Genomic DNA, 19930 nt, shown 5'->3' with positions numbered 1-19930 from the left:
GGCAACAGACGATCGCGTCGAATGACGTTGGAAGGTTCTTGAACATTCGCGAACTCGTTCATTGAGCGCAACAAGACAGATAACACTTATTTTACAAATTACATTTATTAGCGTTCCTAACTTTATATTTGTATTGTATTGCATTGTATTTATCTATTTCCCTACACAGTAGGCCTAATAGCTAAATGTTATGGGATAACGTGAATAATAATAATAAAAAAGATTTACCAGTTATTAAATGCCTGCTCACCTATCTACCCATCTATCTATCTATTATCTATCTATCTGTCTATTACCTATAATCTATTCTCTAAATTAAATTAAGGAAATTCAATTAACACAAGCTAGCTAGACTGATACACATTTAACACTCAGTTTACTAGCTAAATTCGATTAAACAATTAAATGCGATACAAATATAAAGTAAAAACAAGTGTTATCTAGCGATCCGTTATCTGTATTTTATTATTTCGTCTTCTGCAACATGAGCGCGATTGAAACCTGCCCGGCAACGGACAACCCCTACGTAATCAATTGGCAACAGACAACAAACATGTAGCAAATTTGAGCGGTGATGGCTCAGTGGATGACACTAAAAACATCATAGTTGATATTCCATGTTTGTTTTTAAGTGGTAGGAAGATTTTTTCCCTCTATGTTATGCAAAAAACACACTTTTTAACACATGACATTTAACTTGCCACTGATTATATCTACTATCAGAAATGTTTCTGCTGGACTCAGATGAACATTTTATTTCTCAAAAAGTAAATATCTTATCCATTTAGCTTATAACTCTCAAACCACTCTAACACTGCATCACACTGGACTAGAACCAGCAACCCTCCAGACTGAGATACAACTGGAACTATTGATAGAATTAATTTCAGACATATCAAATACAAATGAAATATGTGAAAAATATAAAACAAAAAGAAAAGCACAATAAATATTTAATAAATTAACTTCCTGTGTTCCTCATCTTTTTATATATCTATCTATATACAATTTTCTTTATTTATGACACTATATTTGATATTTACAATCCATACATATACAACTTAAAATACTATATATTTTATAATTTATATATTTATACAATCCATATATACATATATATACACATGTCTATTTTTATAATTTGATGTACTATATTTACACTTTATATATAATTTTTATTGATTTATAATCCTAATCTAGTTTGGTACAGTATGTTTACAATTATACATTTAATACTATACATATATATATATATATATATATATAACTATATCTGTCGTTTTCAAAATCCTTGAAACAGGATGGTTTTTCCGAGTTTTTTTCGGGAATTTCCTCTCTGCCAGGTAAGCGAGGTTAATTTGGCGATATGATGCAGCCGTATTCGCATAAAGACAGAGACAACCAGCGACAGGAGGAGGGACAGGTGATTGTCGATGCCAAACTGGCTTTCTTGGACATGGCTCCCCAGTGCAAAGACGTCCTCTGTCCCGATTTCCTCTCTGACAAAGTGGGCTACAACAACCTCATCAGGGGCTTTCCCTGGAGAGTGTTGACGTATTGCCCTCTCCGCAGCTTTCACCACCTTCAAAAAGAGAATTAGAAAATGTTAAAGCTGTGACTGTATGAGAGGATGGGTTGGGCTGTTGGGCATTGTTGGGCAGCATGCTAGCTGTGTATACAGAGGAGCTGATGGATGTTTTTACTGACCTTTACAGTTCCTTTTGAAGGAATCATCAGCCCACCGTTATTACGAAGTTCCAGGAGATGGTAGCTCTGGTCAAATGGGACAGCTGAAGCATCTGTCACCAGGCTGGCACGGCACACATCACAGGACAGGCTGCGAAAAATACACACACATCGTGTTTTCCTTATATGAATAGAGGAGACATGAGTGGTAGAGTAGGAAGGATATCAAACCCAACACAGGGCTACTTAACATTGAGGCAATTAACTTATTCCATAGTTATAGTAGACCACACACAAAAACGCCACAAAGGGATATGACCTATTGTCTTGCTCCCTTTTATTTTTTCAATATTTAGATTCTATTTTTTTATCAACTCAATTGCACTTACCATTCTCTGTAAACCCTACAGATGGTTGTGAGTGAAAATCCCAGTAGATCAGCAGTTTCTGAAATACTTAGACCAGCCCATCTGGCACCATGAACCATGCTATTTAAACTCAAGATAGGGTTAAGGGGGAGCAAATAATTTCACATTGTAATGACCTCCTTGGCAAAAATAGTTTCAGATGGGGTGACCCCTTTGTTTCCACATTTCTAGAACATTTTCAAAATTTGGTCTGGTGTTAGGGTAAGGGATGGGGGGCAACGTGACCATTAATTGAGTTTGATAACAATATTTAGGCTATTCATTTCTATTTAACTGCTCCCCCTTCAGTATCACTTTGTTTCCCTTTTGTTTCCGAAAGTTTTGTCTCCGTGACAGCGGGAGTCAGTCTAAAGTCAGATGATCACTTTGAAGTCAAACAGTGATATTATAAAATAAAGATCTCTCGGACTAACTCTGTCAATCAGTCTGTCAGTCTGTCAGATGGAAAAAAAAACATTGCCCCCGCCATACGAAACGGTTAAACGTGTAGGCCTACATGAAAACATTGCAGTCGTGTAACCGTTAGACATGTTTTCACACGTTCACACCCCTAAACCATACATAGTTAAATAGGAAAAAAAGGTTACCAAACTTAAGTTACAGGGGAAATTGAATTGTGTAAATATTAAACTAAGCAGACGTTTAACCAGCGTGTTACTTGCACGAACGATTCACTTTCACCGTAGTTCTCCACAATGTAAGCTAGCTAATGATGACTAAAACATTTACTTAAATTTTTTTATCTCACCTGTGGAAAGTGATTCCCTCTCGTCTGGTGTGTACTGAACGACGGTGTACACACCCGAAAGCAGCACAATGAACTGTCATTGTTGTTGTTTTTTGGGAAATGAGAGATGTGAACACACATATCTATGGCTGTCTGACAGTCCGATGCCGTGTTCCAATACCCGTACTGTCCGTACTTACTAGCCAAAATTTGAGTACGCAGTACGTTCCAATTCAGATCCGGCGAGAAGTATACTTCAAGGTAGGCCCCGACCGATATTGATTTTTGAGTGCCGATGCCGATTATTTTCAGAGAAAAATTACGATTACGATTTAATCGGCCGATTAAAAAAAAAAAAAAAAGCATATAAAACGTAGTTTTTGATACCTTAAATATACTTAAAACACTTTTGACGAATATGTGAATTGAATGCAGAACCTTTGAGTGTTTTAGAATACATTTACAGTAAAAAATGAGTGTAATGTAAAATGTAAAATAAATAACTAACTCCCAATGTGCTGCGCTCGTGAGCAGTGACTAACACGTGCGTGCTGAGCAGTATGGTCTCACCAGACTTACGCCTGGTCTTAACTACGCCCGGTCTTAGCCATGCGCGGCCATGTGAATGTTCCATGGTATGCGCATATCACCGCGTTGCTAGGATACCTCGTGACAACAGCTGTTTACTATTTTACTTGACATGCTGTTGGACACCGAAATAAATAATTCATTTGTTCACTCATTGTCATTCATCAATTGTGTTAATGCCTAACAATAAAACACTGCAAACGAATATAATTAAAATATGTATTTGAAATGTCTGGTTTACGACGAGCAGGCATTTAGACGGGAATGGTTCTGTAGGAGAGATTTGTTTAATGTGTCGGCCTATATAAAACATATAAACATAGTTAAAACAACATTCACAACTGATTATAAGTTGAGAACGGACTAATCGGCCAGCGATATCTTCCCGACAGGCAGTCGATCTGTGAACACTGATCATAACGCCGGCTGTGCTTTGAAATGCAGTTTAGCGAAGCGTTGCAAGGATGGTGGTAAAGCTGCATTGGATTGGATGTAATTGCTATAGAAACAGCCTGGAATTTCAACTCTACGCCTGCCCCTGACCAGGCGTAGGATTTACGCCTGGTCTTAGTGAAAAGAACGCTAAGCCCAGTTGGTGCAACCGGCGTAACGGTTAGGTTGGACTTAGAACGCCAAGTTACGACCAGGCGTAGTTACGACCAGGCTTACGCCCAGTTGGTGCAACCGGCCCCTGGATACTAAGCGCAATAACATTTATAAAAATAACTAAATAAAAAAAAATCGGTTGTAATCGGCGTCTTTTTGGCCGATGCCGATTATTTTCAAAAAGGCTATAATCGGCCGATTCAATCGGCAGGCCGATAAATCGGTCGGGCCCACCCGGATGCCGTACTCAAAACGGGCTAATCATGAAGTATGGATCGAAGGACACTACCCGTACTCAACGGCAGCCATCTTAGCTACGTAGCGGAAGAGGCGGAGCCAGGCTGAGCCAAAGTTGGCGCATTTTCCATATAGCCTGCATTAATAGAGTCATTTTGTAGTTTTTATAGCTTTTTATAGCTGCTAGGCGTAAAGAGTTCACCGTTCAAAGCGGGATGTTTATTGCGGGGGAGGAGCCACGGCGGCAGTCGTGATCGTAATTTCCGGTTAGTGCACCACGGAGTACTCTATTTGGAACAGCACTCACATCTGAAAAATGAACGTAGTAGATAGTGCGGATAGTATACTTCCTTTAAGTATACTCATGGAAGTACGGGTATTGGAACACGGCACAAGACCCACACAAGATGGCGGCTCCGTGTGCCGCGTCTGAGAGGGGCGTGGCGTATCTAGATTTACTGTCAGGAGTGCGGTCAGAATAGAGTGGCGAAGTCACGCCCCTTCCGGTAGAGCTCATGGGACCTATGAGATCGAAAAATATGAATGGGTGTCAATAGAGAGAAAATAATTATTTTCTGGTCCCAGTCTTTATATGCCCTGGATTACACAATATATGTTTGTGGATTTAAATGATAATTTTTCATGCAAAGAAAACTAAAAATGTTCGTGAAGAAGTTTGATAATTTTAGGTTTTATGTGAGGCCGCTTTGTGAACTACAGCTCTTCGCTGCTCTCGACGCATATATTATATACGTCACCACACCCGCACTTGGAACTCGGCACAGAGATGGCACATAGAGATGGCACATAACTAAAACTCTCCACATGCCCCGACTTATAGTGGTTTTCACCTCTTTCTATGCTTTTATCGCCTTGAAAAAAAGTGGTGAAGTGGAGCAGAGAGATCGCCATCTCTGTGCCGAGTTCCAAGTGCTGGTGTGGTGACGTATATCATATGCGTCGAGAGCATCGAAGAGCTGTAGTTCACAAAGCGGCCTGCCATAAAACCTAAAATTATCAAACTTCTTCACGAACATTTTTAGTTTTCTTTGCATGAAAAATTATCATTTAAATCCACAAACAACATATGTGTAATCCAGGGCATATAAAGACTGGGACCAGAAAATTATTATTTTCTCTCCATTGACACCCATTCATATTTTTCGATCTCATAGGTCCCATGAGCTCTACCGGAAGGGGCGTGACTTCGCCACTCCATATGGCCGGTAATAGTGCATTTGTTAGCGGGTCAACTACGTTTCGTATCGAAACATTAAAAAAGCTGTCTAAATAACCCAACACGACGTGATAAGTGTGTAGAGAAAGTGGCCCCTCTCCCAGTTACATTTCAGCGACAGGCAGTAACAATAAGGTTCTCTAAGGAATCGGAAATGATCTAATTTAATGTCGCATACAAAATTGCCAAAGAGGAGTTGCCATTCACTAAATTTAAATCCGAAATCATTCTCATGAAGAAAAATGGATTAACCGTCAACCGACGTATAGCAATGAGATGGCATGTGCACAATGCATTGCAGTAATAGGCGACACCTTAAAGCAAAAGACAACTGCGGACGTCGGAAACGCCACATAGGCCTACATGTCCTTCATGATTGACGGCGACACAGACGTCTCTACCAAAGAGTGTGTGATTGTCTACAGCCGCATTTTGTGCAAAGGGAGACCGGTCAACATTTTAATTCTGTAATACTTTAAGCACAAAAAAAGTTTTGGTTGAGTTTGAAATGTTCAATTTCAGCTCAGTGAAGCACTTTAAACACCTTATTTTTCTTTTTATTTATAATTGTGCTTCAAATAAAGACACGCCTTTCTCTACATCTTATTCTTGATTAAAAATCATTCACATTATATGAAAGTTATGAACAGAGATATAAAGGTGACCTCATGGCGTCTGGAGCCCTGTGAAGCCCTGTTATATCTATGGTTGCGAAGGCCAACGGCCATGGCCAGATGGCCTAGTGTGAGTGCAGGCCAGAGAACAATGGGGCCATTTGAGCACGTTTAGGTGTGAAAACGGCCAACGGCCACGGCCAGATGGCCTAGTGTGAGTGCACCCTTATATTTACCCATGTCAATGTGTTTGAGCTGGTAATAGACACTGGATGGGATATAATCTATGTAATTTGATGCTCATGAATGTTCTCAACTCATTTTAAGGCAAATAATACACTTTCAGTCAGTTGGACCTACTCATGAATGTTTTCAATTAATTTTGAGAAGAAAAACAATTCTTCTAAAATCTATAATCTGGGAAAACAATGCATAGTAAGAAAATACATGTTTTATTGTATAAAATAGACACACAGAAATAATTTCGATTACAGTGGTTTAAAAAAATAAAGAAGGATAATTGACTCACGGTGTCATGGTGTGTGTTTCCATGTGTTTCCCTCCTGTGTTGATTACTGCTCCCTCCCCTAATGTGTCTCAGCTGTTCCTCGTTGTGGTTGTTATTTAAGCCCTTGTCTTTCCTTTGTTCCTTGTGCTGTCATTGTGGTTGTTGGTCCTGCGTGTTCCGTTTTCCCTGTTGTCTCCCGAGTTCCCTGTTGTCTCCCGAGTTCCCTGTTCCTCCCGAGTTCCCTGATTCCTGTGCCTTAGCCTTTAGGCGTGATTAAAGTGCAGTTTTCCTGAAACCGTCTGCGTCTGGGTCCTACCTGCCTGCCTGCACCCGCAGCCCCGTAACAGAATGACAGCACCAACAATGGACCCAGCGGACGATCAAGTTAGCCGTGAGTGGGAGGATTTATTTATTATGAAGGCAATGGATTTTTTGGAGGGTTTGGGGTACCACCCGGTTCCTCCTGGCACTCCAGCTCCCGCACTGACTCCGGTCCCCGAGCCCTGTCCGGTTCCTGAGCCCACTCCTCGCCTTCCCGAGGGGGCCCGCCCCCTGCTCCTTCCAGAGGGTGACCGGTCTCTGCTCCTGCCTGAGGGGGCCCGCCCCCTGCTCCTGCCTGAGGGGGGCCGGCCTCTGCTCCTGCCTGAGGGGGCCCGCCCCCTGCTCCTTCCAGAGGGGGACCGGCCTCAGCTCCTGCCGGTGGGGGCCCTCCTCCACTCCTTCCCGAGGGGGGTTCCCCTTCAAGGCCTTCCACCAGAGGGGACCCGCCCTCTGCCTGGCCTTCCACCAGAGGGGACCCGCCTTCCACCAGAGGGGACCCGCCCTCTACCTGGCCTTCCACCAGAGGGGACCCGCCCTCTACCTGGCCTTCCACCAGAGGGGACCCACCCCCTACCTAGCCTTCCTCCTGAGAGGGTCCGCCCTCTACCTGGCCTTCCTCCTGAGGGTACCCGCCCTCTACCTTGCCTTCCAGTGGGGACCCGCCCGCTACCTCGCCTTCGCCGGCCTCCTGAGGGGTTCCGCCTTCACCGCTGCCGGCCTTCTGAGGGGGTTCTTTGCCACTGCAGGCCTCATGAGGGACTGAGCCCTCATCGTCCTTGCCGCCGGCCTCCTGAAGGGTTCCGCCTTCACTCTGCCTCTGCTTGCCCCCCAGGCCGTCCGCCTGAGGCTCCCTGCCATGCCCTGGGGCAGTTTTCTGGCCGCCCGCCTGACGTCCCTCGGCTCTGCCCCAGTCCTTTTTTTTTTTTTTACTTTCTTCGTTGTTTTGCTTGTCGTGGGTCGCCTGGGAGTCGACCCTTAAGGGGGGGGTACTGTCATGGTGTGTGTGTTTCCCTCCTGTGTTGATTACTGCTCCCTCCCCTAATGTGTCTCAGCTGTTCCTCGTTGTGGTTGTTATTTAAGCCCTTGTCTTTCCTTTGTTCCTTGTGCTGTCATTGTGGTTGTTGGTCCTGCGTGTTGCGTGTTCCCTGTTGTCTCCCGAGTTCCCTGTTGTCTCCCGAGTTCCCTGATTCCTGTGCCTTAGCCTTTAGGCGTGATTAAAGTGCCGTTTTCCTGAAACCGTCTGCGTCTGGGTCCTACCTGCCTGCCTGCACCCGCAGCCCCGTAACACACGGACAATAGTCCTGTAGTGCTATTGACTAGTAGCCTATGACTGATCAGACGTCGATCCCCGTACAACGTCAATGTCTTGTCACCTTAAAATACATAATACAGCGGACAATAGTCCTGTAGTGCTATTGACTAGTATGACTGATCTGACTTTGCTGCCGCACACACGTTTCGAGGCGATATAGCCTGGCTTTAACAGGCTGTGCGCGCTCCCGCGGCTGAAATCACTTTCTGGCAGCTGATCACTTTTCGGCACAACACCGGCGTTACACCGAATTCTGCGACCCACCGAAAAGTGTGACCCCAGGGGGCGCTGTTGTATATTTTCTGCAATATTCTCGAGTTTGAAGCGTAGACAGGCATGACAAAAACATAAATAAAATATAAGATCCCCCCCCCCCCAACCGTTTACCTTTTTATCAAAGGTGTTTAATAGATACATTTGATTGATTTGATTAGCATTTTACAGACCCATACAATGGATAGGGCGTTTAGTACGGTCCTTCACCGTTGCTTCTTTACCCATAAAAAGCTACAGTCAGTGTTAAATTACGCTGATTTACCTTTGAGCATTTCCTATTATAGGCTACTGTGTAAAATGCTGTTTAGAATTAATGTTAGTAGGCCTATCAAGAAAAGAAAGACCCACAGGAGATCTTATGTTTTTATGTTTTTGTTATAATGCACACGTACATGTTGCAGAAAATGTGCAACAGCGCCCCCTGGGGTCACACTTTTCGGTGGGTCGCAGAATTCGGTGTAACCATGGTAATGAAAGGTTCTGAAAGACGGCATACCGATGTAGCTAATTACTAAGGAATAAATTGTATACAAAATCTGTCTGGTACGTTTTATGAAGAATACGTTTCCAAAAAGCATCGGACATATGACCCACTATGTTCTGCTCCATGTATCCAATGTTGACAACCTGAAATATGGCTAAGCTAACAACATAAACAAGAGGAGCTAGGAAAGGAATTTAACGGCGTGTTTAAGTTCAGAAGGGCGAAACGTGTGGCTACACACAGCACTACAAAAGTCGTCAAGATTGAAAAAGAAAAAAATATTTGTTGCACAGCTAAACGCTGTATCACATCATGAGCTGGCTGTTCTCAATTCACAACACTCATTCCATCAAAACTAGCCTACATTAGGCATTCTGACCAAAACTCATGCACTCCCCCCCACAATTATTCCAGAATTCAAGCAAAGCAAGAATGACCAAAAGTCACTTTGTGTCAACAAGAGACTTGGTCCACCGACTATCAATTGCAAGTTAAAACAGCCGACCACTTGAATACAAAAAACACAAAAGTCCTTGCGACAGCACCAGCAAATCTTAATCAATAAATATCGCGTCTGACCTTCATTTATGTGGCAGCGGTCTGCAGATGCATCCCGTGGTGTAGCCTACCACATCCATTTAGTTCAACAGGTTATCATTCTGATACTGTCCATGGTACTAGTAACCTGCTCTGGTGCTTTTTACCTATGTATTCAGGCAAAAATGACTTGATTGTCTGAAGCCTCATCATCCCAGCCAAAGAGTATTGGTATTATTAGTAATGGCTACTTGCCAAATCAAAAAAACAACTTAACAAAGTGCGTCTTTTTCCAATGTATTTGTTTATATGCCCTGGATTACACATATGTTGTTTGTGGATTTAAATGATAATTTTTCATGCAAAGAAAACTAAAAATGTTGTCACTACAGCTCTTCGATGCTCTCGACGCATATGATATACGTCACCACACCAGCACTTGGAACTCGGCACAGAGATGGCGATCTCTCTGCTCCACTTCACCACTTTTTTTCAAGGCGATAAAAGCATAGAAAGAGGTGAAAACCACTATAAGTCGGGGCATGTGGAGAGTTTTAGTTATGTGCCATCTCTATGTGCCATCTCTGTGCCGAGTTCCAAGTGCGGGTGTGGTGACGTATATCATATGCGTCGAGCAGCGAAGAGCTGTAGTTCACAAAGCGGCCTCACATAAAACCTAAAATTATCAAACTTTTTCACGAACATTTTTAGTTTTCTTTGCATGAAAAATTATCATTTAAATCCACAAACAACATATGTGTAATCCAGGGCATATATAGACTGGGACCAGAAAATAATTATTTTCTCTCTATTGACACCCATTCATATTTTTCGATCTCATAGGTCCCATGAGCTCTACCGGAAGGGGCGTGACTTCGCCACTCTATAGAGTGGCGAAGTCACACACACACACACACACACACACACACACACACACACACACACACACACACACACACACACACACACACACACACACTATCCACCCCTCCTCCACCTTCCCTCACTCTCCGTCTCTTTCCCTCCTACTCTCTCTGTCTCTCTGTCTCTCTCTGTCTCTCTCTGTCTCTCTCCCTCTCCTCCTCCCTCTCTCTCTCTCTAGCTCTCTCTCTCTCTCCCACCCTCTCTCTCTCTCTCTCTCTCTCTCTCTCTCTCTCTCTCTCTCTCTCTCTCTCTCTCTCTCTCTCTCTCTCTCTCTCTCTCTCTCTTCCTCCTCCCTCTCTCTCTCTCTCTCCCTCTCTCTCTCACCCTCTCTCTCTCTCTCCCTCTCTCTCTGAACAGGTATGGATTAGGAGATGGAGATAATTGGGCTAGGTTAGGAATGACACCTAGTCTTTGATCAACAAGGTCTCTCTACCGATCTCTCTCCCTCAATCTCTCTTCCCCTCCCTCCCTTCCCCGCTCTACCTCTCCCTCCCCCTCTCTCCCCCTCCCTCCCTCTCTCTCTCCTCCTCTCCCCCTCTTTCTCTGATGATGATTGATGAGATGAGTCGGACAGAGGAGTGGTTCGTTTTCAGCCGCAGGCTACCTCTGTCTCACACACACACACACACACACACACACACACACACACACACACACACACACACACACACACACACACACACACACACACACACACACACACACCTGCTCCCGATTATAACTTCAGGAAACGCCCGTGTCGTGTGTATCTATTTAAGAGTTTGTTTGGGTTTGACATTCAGTCTGTAACATAGTGCGGGTCTGCGCATCACGACAGCCTGCTAAGCGCCTGTTTACACGAAGCGCGCTTAGCTAAGAGCGCGGTTTGACGTGAGCGCGTCCGTCGGATTACCACGTTGACAGCTTGTTTGACACCGCGTCGGCCGATCACCGCGGATCAGTCTCGCTGCTGCCGGGACAACGCGTTCAAGGTCTGCGTGTGATAAACGAGTGTTAAAAGCTTTCAAAGTTTTTATACAAACACCCAGAGCACAGCAGACTTAAATCAACTTGGAACTTTGTTTCCGAACTAATCCCTGTCAGACGAGATCATGTGTTGTGTGACACGTTGACGCAGAATGAAAACAGCGCTCAAATTTTGGCTAGTAAGTACGGACAGTATGGGTATTGGAACACGGCATTGGACTGTCAGACAGCCATAGATATATGTGTTCACATCTCTCATTTCCCAAAAAACAACAACAATGCCAGTTCATTGTGCAACGGTGCCGGAAGTTGTGAAGAGCCCATGCAAGTGAACGGAGCGTTCCACGGCATTGAGAAGACCCGTGTAATAATCGATTTTTTTTTTTTTTTTTTTAAAGGGTAATTTTTACAAGTGGTGGGTACAAAATGAATGACAAAAATCTGGTGGGGACGCGTCCCCGGCGTAATCGACGCCTATGGTCGAATCATCCTTATGATGTGCTCCCATGCACCTCCATGATGAGAGGCTGTAGGTGTGTTGAAACTCCATTGGATTCCTTCCTACAGAAATGCAGTTTGTATTTTGCTGTGATTTAAAGAAGCAAGAGCTTTCCTCAATTCTCTTTCGGCACCAACAAAGTAAGTTACATTGTCCGACTGTAAGTGAGAGAAAGGTCCTCTTCTACAAACGAACCTGCGCAGAGCATTTATACAGGAATCCGTATGAATAAGCGACTTCATAATGGAATGCTCCAGATGCCTTACACGTAAAAATGACTCCATAGCGCTTTTCAAAGGCACGTCCCCTTTGAAAAGCGTGCCTTATTATAAGGGTCATAATTTTGACCCTTATGATCTCGATCGGGCCAAAATAGTCAACTCCAACGTTGGAAAATGGAGGAAGATCAGGGACGATTCGCTCTAGAGACAAGTCAGACAGCTTCTGCCCACCCAACTTCCCTTGATGGTGCCTACAGAAGACACAGTTGGACAGGATCTTTCTTGTTGCTGCATTGGCACTAGTGATCCAATATTTTCTCCGCAATCTGGAGAGAACATGGTTTCTCCCACCCTGGCCCAGCTGTTGGTGGTTGTCTTTTAGGGCCCTATTTTAACTGTCTGAAACGCAAGTGAGAAGCGCCAAACGCAAGTAGATTTATGGGCAGTTCTATGGCGATGTTGCTATTATACCGGCGGAAAAATAACTCTCTTTACAATCTCTGATGAGACAGATGCATGACCACATGAATTTCAAACTTCAAATGCCTGGCCAAACAATATGGCCTGATTCACACATGGAATACCATTTTCTTCTGCAACTTCAGAAATACTGAGTCGTCATGTAAATTTCCGCAAAGAAAACTTAACACACATGTGTTGTGCGGTCCTGTGGCCGCAACTGTGGGTCTATTCAATGATATGCAGCAATACATTAACAAACATTGTTCATTACCAGTATTGTATACATTATCGACTTGTGTTCCTAATATGCATGTATCCCCCCGTAAATATATCCATTGCCAAGGACAGTATTATGCTTCACGTGTTTAGTTTGCGTGCGCTTAAACAGATGGAGGCACACGTGCACCCTGGCATTCATTCATTCTTTTTAAAACACATTCTTTTTAAAACGATGTTTTCTCACGTTCAAATACTCATCAATCCTAAAAGTTATGGGCTTGTACGCGATGTCTGTGTCAAGAAAATATGAGTTTGCTGTATGGTATTTGCAGATACATTGATTTAAATACAACTTATTACTGCTGTATCAGATGTTCTTTCCCATTAATTTAACCAACGTTATAATTTACCCTAAAACAAGATTTTGTTTTGGAAGGCTGAGATATAGCCTACTTTGCTCGAGTTTATTATTAGGGGTCCGAGCAGCGAAGCTGGACCCCGCTCGGACCCTGTTGTACGTTGTATTGTACTTTTTCCCTCAAATTCTGTAAAAGTCAAACTGCAGCCTATACCGTAAGTCGAAAACTCTTGAAATGTTCAGGTATGGTTACCAATAACCCCCACTACCCATAAACCCAAATTTGCACCCAAAGGTGGCGCTATTGTAAAAAATCATGAATTAGGCTTATTTCTCCTCACCAGATTGACCTGGACTCAAAATTCTTTCAGAATATTAATCTCTAGAATCAGACGCATTTATTCAATTCAATTAATTTTTATTAATCACCATTACAGTCTCAAAGGGCTTAACAGGCCAAATATTTGTGACACCCCCCTTTACCCATGCCCCCACACGGGCAAGAAAAAACTCCCTTGAATCAGCAAGGAAGAAATCTTGAGAAGAAACGCAGTGTAGGGGAGCCCTTCTTCCAGGGATGGTCAGGAGTGCAATGGGTGCCACAATTGACATACAGGTAAATACATGCACATCATATTAAAATGGTGATGGGGTTCTGGCCGGTTTTCCATGAGGAGAGTCCAGGCATCCAGTCCAGTACCCGCAACACGCTAGAACAGACAGAATAGTGAATTAGAACGGAAATGGGAATGTATAATGTAATAAGAAAAGCACAAGCAAACAGAGTAGTCTTGACTTCACATCTGTCGTTTTCACACTCCAAATGCAAGATTATAGAGGTGCGTTTTGAGCTTTCCTTTGAATAGCTCCACAGAGTCAGCTTCCCTGATCACTGATGGCAGCCTATTCCATAGGAAAGGGGCTCGATAGGCAAACGCTCTCTGTCCAGCCGATTTCTTTTTAATTTATAAAATCCATACTTTTCCCACAATTTCATATGAAAGCTAAACATGATAAAAAGATTCACAGGCTACAAAAATGATCTAAAATTCACCAAAATCGCCACATAAAATCTTCAGACCAAGCCTCACAAAAATCATCGAACAGAATTTGTTTTACTTAGTTCCATTTGAGAAATATTGGCCAATAAAGTTGGAGCAGTTGGTCAGTTTTTCTTATATGACCATTTTGTTATTGTATAAAAAAACATACGACTATTATTAGGTGTATACCAATACCCCCCACTACTGAACCCAAATTGTGGTACTGCACCCAAAGGGGGGCGCTATTAAAAAAATGAACTAGCCTTATTTCTCCTTACGAGATTGACCTAGACTCAAAATTATTTTATCATATTAATCTCTAAAATCAGATGCATCTTTTTCACCCTGGGCTTCTGCTCTAAAAAATTTTACTTTTCCCACAATTTCATAGAAAAGCCAAACCTCTACAGTCTCAAACCATTTTGCCTATATGTCCATTTAGTTATTGTATAACTACCATACGGCTATCATTAGGTGGATACCATTAACAGTGCAGAATTTTCAGTCAAATTTTTTCAGATCTGTACTCTTTTAAGAAAGCCCCTAATTCTCTTGGGAAATGTGTGCTTAGAGTTTTCTTGATATAGTGTGGTTATCAATCGACATTTTCAAGATGTGAATGAGGCTTCATGCAGTTCAGTATTGTCAGTGGCTCAACGGGATAATCCTGTGTACTGGTGATCCTTAGGTTGAGGGTTCGAATCCTGAATATTGCATTATGAACAAGCTGAACATGACATTCTGTCATTGCCACACATTTAAGAAACACAACATTGAACAGCACCTGAAATTCATCAGGCAATCAACATTCCCAAGAATCGGTCTGCCAAGACACAGTATGGCATTAAGTGGAACTTCTTCATTAACCATTTTTCCTTCATACTTAACTCTCTATTAACTTTCCCCAGAATTTCAAAGATTTTTCAGGTATATGCTTTGAAGAAAGCCCTTAATTGGACATTTTCACCATGTGATTGAGGCTACTTTTCAGGTTTGTCAGTGGCGCAATGAGATAATGCCTTGTACTATTCTTAGGTTGAGAGTTTGAATCCCGATTAGAGCATTATGAACAAGCTGAACTTGACATTCCAGCCTGCCGTCTCAGGGGGAAATAAGGGAATGATGCACAACCAAAAAATATGACTGGGTTTTTAACGATACAAAGCTTAATGCAAATGGGTGAAGTGTCCCTTTTAATCTCATTATGAAATGTGTGCTTAGAGAAAGGAGAAATTATCAATAGACTTTTTGACTTTGTGAATGTAACATTGCAAAAGGGAAGACAGTGGTTCAGTGTGCTAATGCCTTCTACTTATGAACCTTAGGTTATGTACAAACACCAACCAAAACATACATACTACTGACCATGGTATTCTGTATTGTAAAACACGTCATCATTTTACCAAAGTCTGAATGCTAAAGCAACCAGTGTAGTACATGTTATTAAGGGGAACTTTTTCATTAACCATTCTTCCCTCATATTAAACTGATGTAATATGAATATTTCTTCCATATTCGTCTTGTCTGGAAATGTTTTATTCATCCACAATTTCCCAAAAAAGCCAAACATTAACCCTTGAAACTCAGCCATTTGCCGAGTCTCAGCATTGCACACCCAAACCTTCATTTTTCAACAACAATCCAAACTATTAATAATCAGTACCATTTCTTTGCAGTTAAAACATTTCTATTAAAAGATTTACATGTTAAATAGTCAAATATTACACCTTGAGATCCAGAGTTACCTTGAGCAAATTTGAATTAGCTTGCATGCTAATGCTAATTGCTCTGCTAATGAACAACACTTCAAAATAACCTTTTTTTTTAAAGTAGTAAAATGGAAATAAACATAACTGACTGTTGATTCACACAGGCTCTCAACACTCATTCAGGGATACAATCTGGACCTGAAATCACAAAAGTTAGAATGGGCCTTCACCAGGGACGTTGGAGTTGAAAACTGAAACTTAACTATCGCCTGGCCTGACTTGAGTTGGAGCAGCCAAATAGCCTAAATTAATAAATATTGTTACTAAATAGGAGTAATGTGTAGCCTATGATGTGTAGCCTATGTTGTGTTGTGTGATTTTCCTCAGTAGCCTACAGTAGAGCTAGATTCTGCGTTCTGAACGCCACTAACTGTTCTGTAATAGGCCTACACTATCGTCGATCACATGAACACCCAACCGGCTTCTTTTTTTCTTTTTCTTTTTTTTTTGATTTATGTCATTTTCGGCAAACCACACAACAGTTGTGGTCACGTGGTTTTAAAAATCAAAACCCACCTCATGTGTATTTGAACCAATGACGGTGCATGCTATGCTGCACGCGCCATGAAAATGAGATAAAACAACAATGCTGCGCCAAGCAGCACCCGCGGCGGCGAGTTTATTTTTTGCAGGGTAGCGGGATGCTCGTGAATATTCATGAGGGAACTCATCCCTCATTGGCTGGGACTTGGCTCGCAGGGACTTTGTCAGAGGGCTTGTGAAAACAGAGGGCTTGTGAAAATCAAGAACGCAAATAAATGAAACGTTGTTATAAATCAACACAAATCATTGTATCAATAGTGTGACACATGTTATAGGCTACAGTAGTTGTTTTTAGACGAGTTAGCATTAAGAGCTAACGTTTGTTTTGGCACTTACAGAAAGGTAGCTATAGAGTTGCCGTGTAGGTGGATTGGAGACAGCAGGCCCAACACTATGAACAAATATCAGAAATCACACGGTTTATTCTTATCCATCTACACCTAACCTCCAGCAGCTCCATCTCCTCAAAGTTGACACTTGGGTCTGGCAAATGTTGCAAGCTTTAATAAATCCTGCCATTATGCTCACTACTTCTAGAAACAGAACAGAATGGAATCTTAATGGAAATATCAAGACATGGATGGACAACAATTAGAAGAAAAAAAACTTGGAAAGAATCACCAGCTGCCGAAAGCACTGCGATGCGCTATACATAACGTTATAAAATATAATAAATAAAAAAATGATTTTATTCTACAGTAGCCCAGGCTGTGACACATAACAGTTTCACAGGGGCTTTTAGACGAGTGAGCTAACGTTTGTACTTACAGAAAGGTAGCTATAGAGTTGCCGTGTAGTTGGTGGGTATCATGTGTCACATTATTCGTGTTGATTTATAACAACGTTTAATTCATTTGCGTTCGTGATTTTCACACAAGCCCTCTGACAACGTCCCAGCGAGCCAAGTCCCAGCCAACAAGTCCCAGCCAATCAGGGATGACTTTCCCGCTACCACCCTGCAAAAAAAAAATTCGCCAGATACAATGTTGGATAGTGCTGCACGCACCGCTGCCAATTTCCAGCCCCCCCCCCCCCCCCCCCAAAAAAAAAATTTGTTCCAACGTGCCTGGCCTTCACGTATCTATTCTGGATTAATCGTCAGATATGCATTAATTGACAAAGCCTGATGACAGCTAAAATAAGTTGGCAGAATTGTAACATCCATATCATACATTTCCATATTCTTTACCTACACATGATCAATCAAAGTACCATTTTCAGTTATTGCTTCTTCAACAATCTGAATAAAATTGCATTCCTCCATTACTAGCTGGGCTGCAGTGGAGGGTAAACGCCGTTTACGCACCTCTAGAATTTAGGAAATAGCGTTTACACACCTCTAAATAGCGTTTACGCACCTAAGTGGCGTTTACGCACCTCAAAGTTCCCTGTGCCTTGTATTCTGCCGTTGGAATAATCTGAAATAAATTTGGCATCATTTTAAAACACCTAAGACAAAGTTTCATATTGTTGAACAAATAAACGCTGTAATCTGAATCATTTTCACCTGCATCTTCGTCTGTGACCCTCCAAGCCTTGCGGCTGCGACACCAATCAGGATCCAGGAAAATATGTAAACAGGAAGTATATAAACACATGGCCCTGGCTCGATCTCGCCGTTTCACCGAGCATGCATCGGAGGTGTATGAAGGTATTATTGTAGCAAAAGTCTTTAGCACCTGTAACTGCAGAATTTGAATGCGTACACTAAAGTCACAGTAAATTTGAAGTCGTATATATTTATTTTGCATGTGTACTCTAAAGTCACAAATGTGTAACAGTAGGCCTACATTTGTAGTCGTAAAAAAAATATATATATATATTTTATACCATTGTAAACACAAAATAGGGTCTACGAGTACGCAGATCTGTGTTACAGGTGCACAAATCCTTTTGCTACAATTATTGCAGCGCAGTTGGTGCAAAACACATTCGCACACCCGTGTTTCATAATCTGAGAACATGCCCGAAAAGATGTGCATTCGTAAACCCAAATTTGAACTAATGCATCAGAAGTTGCACATCTGTGAAAAATTTCCTCACAAATAAAATGATAAAGAACGCTATGTTAATTCAGCATTTTAATGAGCGAGCACAAATCCATTTTACAACTGCTCGAATCTGCTCCTGCAAGTCTCAGCTGTGTTTTTTTTTGCAGGTTGTTTTGCACCACGTCTAGGTGGTAAATGTGTAGCAAAAGTATTCGTATCCGTAGATGCCAGAGCGTCCGTGGGCGGGACAAAATAGTCCCTCTGCGGCGCGGGATATGTTTCATTCTGGAGAAGTGGAGAGGGCGTCCTACTGAACGGAGGTGGGTATCCTACATTATGTTAAATGAAATGACTTAGTTCAAGTGAATTCCCCCCAAAGTATTTCATTAACATGCCGCAAATGTCCTTCAATGTATTTTAATGGTCGCCATAACATAAGTTCAGAAATGTTAATGCAATTCTTTGGGGAGAATTCACTTGAACTAAGTCATTTAATTTAACATAATGTAGGATACCCACCTCCGTTTAGTAGTGCCGCGTTTCCACTGCAGGGTGCGGAACGGATCGGATCGCAAAGGTGCGGTAGGGAGGGGGTGGTATAGCCCAGCGTTTCCACTGCCGACAGTACCCTTTGTGGTAGGCCGGATGTCGATCGCCGCGGCAGCTACGTAAAACATCGTAAACAACGTCTTCCTCCCCAAGAATGCAGACGAATGTCTCCACCTCCTTGTTCGCCCAAGCAAGCGTTTTACGCAACATGTTAATTGTAAAGAATAATACCTTGAGGCTACTGTTTGTTAGTTTTTATCCCCGCGTCGCCCGGAAGTGACGATTCTGTCGACCAATCAACGGAGGGGGGGTGTAGCTAGAATTTCCCGGGACCCTTTCAGGCGTCTCGTCTCGTTTTCGGTACCCCAACGGAGGAGTCCCGAGAACGGGGCCGGAACGGGTACGGCAAAGTCCGGGTCACGCCCACTTTTGGCGGTGGAAACGCGACCCGACCCGCACCTTTGCGATCCGATCCGTTCCGCACCCTGCAGTGGAAACGTGCCATAGGACGCCCTCTTCACTTCTCCAGAAAGAAACATATCCCGCGCTGAGTATGCTGTGATCTTTATAGCTCCATGGCTGGCACGCAGTGGGTCCCAGTGTAATTTGAGAAACGCATCCCTGCCGGCGATTTTCATTGGATTAGGAAATTATGGGCGGGACTATTTTGTCCCGCTCATGGACGATCTGGCATCTACGGATACGAATACTTTTGCTACACATTTACCACCTAGACGTGGTGCAAAACAACCTGCAAAAAAACCCACAGCTGAGACTTGCAGGAGCAGATTCGAGCAGTTGTAAAAATGGATTTGTCCTCGCTCA

Source organism: Gadus chalcogrammus, chromosome 4, assembly GCF_026213295.1.
Source record: "Gadus chalcogrammus isolate NIFS_2021 chromosome 4, NIFS_Gcha_1.0, whole genome shotgun sequence".
NCBI classification, from domain to species: Eukaryota; Metazoa; Chordata; class Actinopteri; order Gadiformes; family Gadidae; genus Gadus; species Gadus chalcogrammus.
Note: the sequence above shows the minus strand (reverse complement) of the source record.